Source organism: Macaca mulatta, chromosome 19 (genome assembly GCF_049350105.2).
Source record: "Macaca mulatta isolate MMU2019108-1 chromosome 19, T2T-MMU8v2.0, whole genome shotgun sequence".
Classification (NCBI taxonomy): domain Eukaryota; kingdom Metazoa; phylum Chordata; class Mammalia; order Primates; family Cercopithecidae; genus Macaca; species Macaca mulatta.
This window is the reverse complement of record NC_133424.1, coordinates 69,373,657-69,381,734: the sequence shown is the minus strand read 5'-3', so window position 1 is coordinate 69,381,734 and position 8,078 is coordinate 69,373,657. Positions and strand designations below refer to the sequence as shown.

At 48.3% G+C, this 8,078-nt stretch overlaps 1 pseudogene; it reads right to left on the bottom strand.

Annotated features, from left to right (window-relative positions):
* Positions 1-2,368: 2,368 nt before the first annotated feature.
* Positions 2,369-7,461, bottom strand: LOC709523 (small ribosomal subunit protein mS39-like; annotated as a pseudogene).
* Between the last annotated feature and the right edge of the window lie 617 nt (positions 7,462-8,078).

The following is an 8,078-nucleotide window of genomic DNA, read 5'->3' as shown; positions in this document are numbered from 1 at the left end:
CACATCCTCTTAGACCTCAGAAACTCCATTGACATCAGGCAACATGAGAAACACTGAATACATATGAACTCAATTTAAAAAATGAGTCTCAGAACTTTGGATTTCTCAGTTTTCTCATCTGAAAAGACAGAGGTGGAAATCTCCACTTTAGGTTTTTTGTTTTTAAGTTTTCAAATTTTGTATAGAATATTAAATAAAAAGGGCTTGGCACATGCCTGGAAAATAATAAATGATATTTATATTTCTTGGTGCCTTAAAAGTCTGGGGGTTGAGGGAGGAACAGAGTCCTAGCATCCCCAAATGTGCGTGTACACCTCCAAAATTGGTGCAGGTACAACTTTAAGCCCCCAAACTTTACCAGCCCTAACAACCTCAAAGACTTAATCCCACTCCTCCTGGAGCATGATGGAGCCAGGCAAGCAATGGGTCAGAGTCATGGTCCAGGGATCATTTAGCAAAATCTAGAGACATTTTCTTGCTAACACATATCCGGGAGGGGAGGTGCTACTGGTGTTGATGGTGTTGTGATAGCTCAGTTCTTGTCTTCTGAGTTAAAAAAAACTTAAACAAGAGTCACACAGCAAGAGATGGAGCACAGAGTAATTTATTGTAAAGCAAAAATAATATTTTGAAAATTAGGTGAAAAATAGACAATACACCCTGAGAGAGAGAATTCAGGCTGGGGTGCTCCTAAGGATGAGACAGCAAAGACTGGTGTTAGGGGGTTCGTTTTGTGGGAGACGTCCATGATTATTCATGAGGAGGTGGGAAGAGGTGTTACTAATAAGCGTGTTCTGGGTGTTCCGCTGGGTGCCCAGGTGCAGTAGCTGTACACACTTGTTCATATGTCGCATGTCTCATTAGCATCTCCCCCCATGGGTGTGTTTTTTACTTTTCTTCTGTTTTGAGATGGAGTTTTGCTCGTCGCCCAGGCTGGAGTGCAATGGCGTGATCTCGGCTCACCGCAACCTCTGCATCCTGGGTTCAAGCGATTCTCCTGCCTCAGCCTCCTGAGCAGCTGGGATTACAGGCATGTGTCACCACGCCTGGCTAATTTTGTATTTTTAGTAGAGACGGGGTTTCTCCATGTTGGTCAGGCTGGTCTCGAACTCCCGACCTCAGGTGATCCACCCACCTCAGCCTCACAAAGTGCTGGGATTACAGGCGTGAGCCACCACGCCCGGCCTGTTTTTTACTATTATAATGAGCAAAGGGTGTCTGAGGACAGGTAAAATCAAAGTGCCCATGCTCCTACAGGGGAAATTCCCTGCTGAAGATAGTTTTGCTTGAATGAGCTGAACTACAGTGCGAATGCTGAGGCTTATTGTGTTGATTGTATGGACTCCATGGTTGCTGTGTCCTGAGGACACGATCGCTCCTTGACTCCCTATCCGGCCTCACTGGTATGTCCTAAAAAGAGGCCAGTGATGCTGTTAAAGTTCTTAAAGTTCAAAGGATGTCCCACTGAAACCAAAAATTATCCATCCCACGATATCAATAGTGCCAAGATTGAGAAACTCTGGGTTAAAGGAAAGTAACAAGAAAGGATTGGCCGGGCGCGGTGGCTCATGCCTGTAATCCCAGCACTTTGGGAGGCAGAGGTGGGCGGACCACCTGAGGTCGGGAGACGGAGACCATCCTGGCCAACATGGTGAAACCCTGTCTCTACTATAAAGACAAAAAATGAGCCAGGTGTGGTGGCGCATGCCTGTAGTCTCAGCTACTCGGGAGGCTGAGGCAGGAGAATCGCTTGAACCCAGGAGGCAGAGGTTGCAGTGAGCCCAGATCACGCCACTGCACTCCAGTCTGGTGATAGAGCGAGACTCCATAAAAAAAAAAAAGAAAAGGATTAGGTAAGGAGAAGCAGATCAGAGTTTAGAGCTATAGGCTACTTAATGGTATCTTTAAAACCTTCTTTCTTTTTCTTTTCTTTTTTTTTTGTTGCCCAAACTGGAGTGCAGTGACAGGATCATGGCTCGCTGCAGCCTCTGCCTCCAGGCTCAAGCCCAGCAGCAGGGACAGGGCAGTCACACGAGGATGGCAGCATGAGGTCAGCTCACTAACACTGTAGGTGTGCAGGCTTATGCTGATGACAAGAGCCACGGACCTCATCATGTGTCTGAAAACAGCAATGTTGCTACTTAAATGCTAAACCTTTAATGGTGTATTAATAGATGGTTATTAAGTAGCAAATTAGGAGCTTAAATCTACCTAAATCAGCTGTGTACTGTCTGTATCTCACAGTGACAAATTCACCAAATCTGTATCTTGTCTTCTCTGGAACGATGTTAAATATTAGCATATCTCAGTTCTCTGGTGCGATTCCAGCAGCTATGGTGAGGCCACTGTTGCTCCTGAATCTCCACTTTCATTTGCCCTCACTGGTGTCACTGTCGTGGTCACTGTCACTGCTGCTGTCAGTATCACTGTCACTGGTCAATGCAGCTAAGTTTGCCTAGGGCTTCCTTTTGTTCCTGGTTGATTGCAAAGTCAGTCATTATTCTCTGGGTGAGGCCCTCACAAATAGGTAAGCTGGAGGCACTTGCCAGCTCGACTACCTCAATGGCCTGGGAGACACCTCAATGGCTGTTAGACACTCTTGCACTGCCCATAAACTCATTCAGCAACTCATTTCTAGGGATCTTGTTATGCTTCCTAAAAAGCCCCAACATTTTCCAGGCTTCCTGGATTCTCCCAGCTCTTAAAAAGAGGACAGCTGGCTGGGCGCAGTGGCTCACGTAGGTAATCCCAACACTTTGGGAGGCCAAGGCGGGTGGATCACCTGAGGTCAGGAGCTCGAGACAGCCTGGCCAACATGGCGAAACCCTGTCTCTACTAAAAAGACAAAAATGAGCCAGCATAGTGGTGGATGCCTGTAATCCCAGTTACTCAGGAAGCTGAGGCAGGAGAATCGCTTAAACCCAGGAGGCGGAGGTTGCAGTGAGCAGGGACCACGCCATTGCACTCCAGCCTGGGCGACAAGAGTGAAACTCCGTCTCAAAAAAAAAAAAAAAAAAAGAAAAGAAAAGAAAGAAAGAAAGAAAGGACAGCTATACAGTTGAGAGAGATAGATGGTCAATTCAGAGCAGTGTGTCTGACAGGCTGGCTTTCATACGTAGATTTGATAGCAGCAGCACAGTCAGCAAATGCCACCTGAAGCTCTGGTGGGTGCTTATCCATCGCCATGAGTGTCAGGATCTCTTCTCTCAGGTCGTTGCAGGAAGTGTGACCATATTCTTTACTATCTTTCCAAGTTTGAGGAATCACTTCCAGCCGATTGGCCACAGCCCATACTTGGAGATCTATCAAAGTTTGGGAGTGGGGGAAGAAGGCCGAAGGTATCAGGTCCTCATACCACTTCAAAGGTGACATCAATTTATTCCATTAGACAAATCAAATTGAAGAACTTGGAATCATAGAAATTATGCCGATTATCAGGTTCAATGAGTTTTCGGTTGTCTCCAGTATTTAAAAGGCCATGTAGCTGGGTGCGGTGGCTCACACCTGTAATCCCAGCACTTTGTGAGGCCGAGACGGGTGGATCATGAGGTCAGGAGATCAAGACCATCTTGGCTATCACTGTGAAACCCTGTCTCTACTAAAAATACAAAAAAAATTGGCCGGGCGTGGTGGTGGGCGCCTGTAGTCCCAGCTACTTGGGAGGCTGAGGCAGGGGAATGGTGTGAACCTGGGAGGCAGACCTTGCAGTGAGCCGAGATCACGCCACTGCACTCCAGCCTGGGCGACAGAGCGAGACTCCATCTCAAAAAAAAAAAAAAAACCATGTATTTGGCAGACAAGTTCTAGATCTTTGAGAGATGATGAGGATACTCTCATGGCTTACTGAAAAAACATCATCATCCAGGTCCTTAGGAGAAAATCTCTTTCCTATTAATTCATTTATTATATCATAGACGATGAAGGATGATCCATTTGAAGGGCTTCTAGGCTTATAAAACAGCTGAATAAAATGAGTTTTTTTTCAAATGAGTGGTTTTTTTCATCCATCCCAGTTCTCCAGGAGACACCAGCAGATGTCCTATAATTCAAATCTGATGCTATCAACTTGAAGCGTCAGATCCCGCAGGTTGAGGGCTAAGTCCCGTAAAATTGCCCTTCACTTCAGATGCCAATCACAATCACCAGGTTGTGGCCTGTGCTTTTAACCAACTACATTAGAATTGGTGTTCCCACAACCACCTAGAACTCATTTCTAGAATGGCTCATAGAACTCAGGGAAAACTTTGCTTATGTTTACTGTTTTGTAATAAAAGATATCACAAAGGATACAAACAAACAGCCAGATAAAAAAGATACATGGGGCAAGATATGTGAGAAGAGGTGTGGAGCTTCCATGCCCTCTCCAGGCACACCTAATGTGTTCAGCAATCTGGAAAGCTAAAATCTTGTTCTCCAAGAGTTTTTATAGAGCTTCATGTCGAGCCACCCCATCCCTTCCCCTTCACAGAGGTTGGTGAGTGGGGCAAAAGTTCCAACTCTCTAGTCTTTCTGGTGACCAGCTTCATCTTGAGTCTGTCTAGGGGCTCCACCCTAAGCCATCTCATTGGTATAAACTGAGATGTGATCAAAAAGTCATTAAAAATAACGAAAGACGCCGGGCGCGGCGGCTCACGCCTGTAATCCCAGCACTTTGGGAGGCCGAGGCGGGCGGATCACAAGGTCAGGAGATCGAGACCACGGTGAAACCCCGTCTCTACTAAAAATACAAAAAATTAGCCGGCGCGGTTGTGGGCGCCTGTAGTCCCAGCTACTCGGGAGGCTGAGGCAGGAGAATGGCGTGAACCCGGGAGGCGGAGCTTGCAGTGAGCCGAGATCGCGCCACTGCACTCCAGCCTGGGCGACAGAGCGAGACTCCGTCTCAAAAAAAAAAAAAAAAAAAAAAAAAAAATAACGAAAGACATTTCAACACACAGGAAATTCCAAGGGTTTTAGGAGCTCTGTGGTAGAAATCAGAAAGTCAAGCCTACTCGAGTTTGGAGAGGCTAACACTGGATAGTGTGAGCACCAATACAATGAAAGAAATAGATTATAATGCAGCTGATAAAAATCTTCCAGTCCATGTGGCTTCTAAAATAATTAACTTAAAAAGGATAGGATGGGCTGGGCGCGGTGGCTCACACCTATAATCTCAACACTTTGGGAGGCTGAGGAGGGTGGATCACCTGAGATCAGGAGTTTGAGACCAGCCTGGCCAACAAAATGAAACCCCATCTCTACTAAAACAACAACAACAACAACAAAACAAAAACCAAAAAACAAAATTAGCTGGGTGTGGTGGCACACGCCCATAGTCCCAGCTACCTGGGAGGCTGAGGCAGGAGAATCACTTGAACTTGGGAGGTGGAGGTTGCAGTGAGCCAAGATTGCGCCACTGCACTCCAGCCTGGAAGACAAGAGTGAGACTCTTTCTCGGGAAAAAAAAAAAGGATGAATGGGTAAAGTTCTTTACAGGAGTGTCAACTTATAAGTATAAAATGTAAAGAAGTAATAGAAATAGAATCCCCACAAGCAGTGATCACAGATTCAAGGAATAATTATCAATGGAGGCTAACACTAGAGGGTGAAGTGGGGGGACTTAATATTATTCAGACATTGCAAGGAATTGCCCCACAAAGTACTTATTAATTACAAAGAAGAAAGAGTGGAGAGATCTAGTAGACACCATCTTAACCAAGTAGTCAAAGTTCAAATCCCCCAAATGGACAAAGTGTATACTTAGGGGCCACCTCATAGGACATAACATCATTGGCAATTCTGGGGCAAAATAAATGTGTTCATTGAATTATTGTTTGAACTTTGGAAAAGGTATACATTTTTCACAATAAATAACTTGTCCTCCAAATCTCCAATATACTGAATACCTGATAATGGAAAAATTACATGTCTTCTTGGGCCTCAGTTTCCTCACATTAAAAATACAGAGATAGGCCGGGCGCGGTGGCTCAAGCCTGCAATCCCAGCACTTTGGGAGGCCGAGGCGGGTGGATCACGAGGTCAGGAGATCGAGACTATCCTGGCTAACATGGTGAAACCCCGTCTCTACTAAAAATACAAAAAACTAGCCGGGCGTGGTGGCGGGCGCCTGTAGTCTCAGCTACTTGGGAGGCTGAGGCGGGAGAATGGCGTGAACCCGGGAGGCGGAGCTTGCAGTGAGCCGAGATCACGCCACTGCACTCCAGCCTGGGAGACACAGCGAGACTCCGTCTCAAAAAAAAAAAAAAAAAATACAGAGATAATATTATTACTTGCCCGCTCAATTGTAAGGTTTACAAAAAGAAAATACATGGTTAATAACTTAACTCAGGGCTCAGTAAATGTTTGCTATTTGGAATAAACTGATGGGAGGCTACACGCAATCTCTACTTACCGTTTAGCATGAAGATACTAAAAGAAATTGTTTTAATGTTAATACTGGTCAGCTGTGCCTGAAATTTTCTTTTTTTTTCTTTTCTTTTCTTTTCTTTTTTTTTTTTGAGACGGAGTCTTGCTCTGTCGCCCAGGCTGGAGTGGCAGTGGCGCGATCTCGGCTCACTGCAACCTCCACCTCCAGAACTGCTTTAGGCCGGGCGCGGTGGCTCAAGCCTGTAATCCCAGCACTTTGGGAGGCCGAGACGGGCGGATCACGAGGTCAGGAGATCGAGACCATCCTGGTTAATACGGTGAAACCCCGTCTCTACTAAAAAGTACAAAAAACTAGCCGGGCGAGGTGGCGGGCGCCTGTAGTCCCAGCTACTTGGGAGGCTGAGGCAGGAGAATGGCGTGAACCCGGGAGGCGGAGCTTGCAGTGAGCTGAGATCTGGCCACTGCACTCCAGCCTGGGCGACAGAGCGAGACTCCGTCTCAAAAAAACAAAACAAAACAAAAAACAAAAACAAAAACAGAACTGCTTTAACCTCAGCCTCCTGAGTATCTGGGACTACAGGCGCCCGCCACCAAGCCCGGCTAATTTTTGTATTTTTAGTAGAGACGGGGTTTTACCATGTTGGCCAGGCTGGTCTCGAACTCCTGACCTCAGGTGATCTGCTCAGCTTGGCCTCTGAAAGTGCTGGGATTACAGGCGTGAGCCACCGCGCCCGGCCTGTGCCTGAATTTCAAAGAGAGGAGGGTAAAATGAGGCATGCCCTTTCTCCTTCCTATCATGGCCGAACTAGTGTTTCAAGTTAACTTTGCCATGCTCTTAGCTGAGAGGAGGGGTCCGTTCAGTTGGCCAGGAGCTTAGAATGCGATTTTTGGTTCTAGGGAGAGATGCAGAGTTAGGACAATAGGAGAGAAGCGAACCCGGACAGCAACGCCTACCTGACATCCACCGCTCTGGCAGGGCGACCACGCGGCCGGGGCCCGCCCGACCGCAGGTCTCGGGACGCTCAGCGCTAGGAGCCGCGGGAGGGGGACCCAAACGTCAGTGGTCCCCAGAATCAGGACCCTACCTTGCTCCAGCATCTCGCCAGCCCTCCCTGCAGTCACTGAGCGCAGCGGAGAAGAACAGACCGGCGCGCCCCGCCCCCTCGCGCCCCGCCCCCTCGCGCCCCGCCCCCTCGCGCCCCGCCCCCTCGCGCCCCGCCCCCTCGCGCCCCGCCCCCTCGCGCCCCGCCCCCTCGCGCCCCGCCCCCTCGCGCCCCGCCCCCTCGCGCCCCGCCCCCTCGCGCCCCGCCCCCTCGCGCCCCGCCCCCGCCCGGGGACGCATTTCCCTGGCCTGCACCCAAGCCGGTAAAAGGGCAGACGTGGCAGCTCAAGGCACCTGCGCCCAGCAGGTTGCAGGCCACACTCTCCCAGGGAGACCAACATACTTGCGGAACCGCACAGAGAGGTGAGACTAAAAAGAGGTACCGGTGATGATACCCGGGTTTTTGAGGCCACGGAATTCAGAACTGGAGTGAAACATACAAATAAAAGGAAATAAAAGCTCATCAAGGTTTCTTTGTGTTGCTGATGGTGTAGCACAGGTCAGATACTCGCCCTGCAGAAAGGTCAGGTCAGGAATTTAGGATGCAGGATGACTTCTGATTATTCCCCAGAGGCACCACCTGTGCACTGTTGGCCTCCCTTCTCCACGACTT